The sequence below is a fragment of the Rhea americana genome, unplaced genomic scaffold (assembly GCF_003343005.1).
Source record: "Rhea americana isolate MKP2758 unplaced genomic scaffold, rheAme1 scaffold_6, whole genome shotgun sequence".
Classification (NCBI taxonomy): domain Eukaryota; kingdom Metazoa; phylum Chordata; class Aves; order Rheiformes; family Rheidae; genus Rhea; species Rhea americana.
The window spans coordinates 167,911-169,039 of record NW_028186756.1 but is presented as its reverse complement, the minus strand read 5'-3'; positions in this window follow the sequence as shown (position 1 = coordinate 169,039).

Here is a 1,129-nt window from a genome sequence, read left to right as displayed (position 1 = left end):
TATTTATGACCTATATTATCTGTAAAAGCTGTCCAAAAATCTAAGCATATCAGACTTAATGAGGATAATTGGAAGAATAATATTTTTAACTCTTGTGTCAATCCTTTGAGCTTTACTGACGGTAATACTAGGACAGAACTAGGTATTTTAATCAAAAAGTTTTAATCCAATTAAAAAGTGGAATAAAAATGAACTAATGAACCAAAATTCCTGTTTTGTATTGTCTCAGGGCTGAACCGAAGATCTTTGCTAGGTTAAAASCCACGACGTATCAGAGGTGACGCACAGAAAACTCTAACCCGAGAGGCAAAGGGGCATCTCGCGACGGAGGACTCCGGATGAGGGTGCCAAGGGCCAGAAGGCCACGAGACGCCAGGACGCCGGCTGGCCCGGCAGCCCTCCCGGAGCCGGGGCCACCGGAGCGCTGCGCTAACCTCCCGCGTGCCGGAGGTTTAACCGGCTCTTGCCTATCCACAGCATCAAGCAAAAGCAACGGACGGCTCAGGAAACACAAGCCTGCGTCCAGCACGACTGCTCCACCCTAAAGATTTAGCCTTCCAGCGCTCCCTTTCCTCAAGGGAGTACTCTGGAGCCGAGACAGACGAGACCCGCGCTTCTGTTCCCGCTCTCTCGCGGTGAATATTCCTAGGCCGAACCGAACCGGGCGCTAGCAGAGCGGATCRCGGAGGCATCGCCACACGCAGAGCCTCGAGCGGCTCGTGGGACCGGCTCTCCAGCAGGCACGGGCACGGGCCCGGAGCTGATCGGTCCTCCGGGACTGTCACCCGCGGGCCGGCGCTTCCTTCGCTGGGCCCAGGACAGCAGGGCCTGGGGTCCCCCCTGCCCAGGGCACGGCAAGGCGAGCAGAACCCCTCGCGGGGCAGGAGCGGCGCCCCCGGGGCTGCGAGGGAGGCGGCGGGAGCGGCGGCGGGGAATGCGCCGCCCCGGGGTTCCCCCCGCAGGGCTCGGGAGGGAGCGGCGCGGCGGGGCCCGCGGCCTTCCTGCCGGACCGGGGTGCCAAGCCGCCCCCCTCCCCGCATCGCCCGGGCCCCCGAACGGGCCCGGCAGGGGCAGGAGGGCGCTGCGCCCCCTCCGGGCGAGCCCCGCGGCCCGCGCTGCGCCCAGCCAC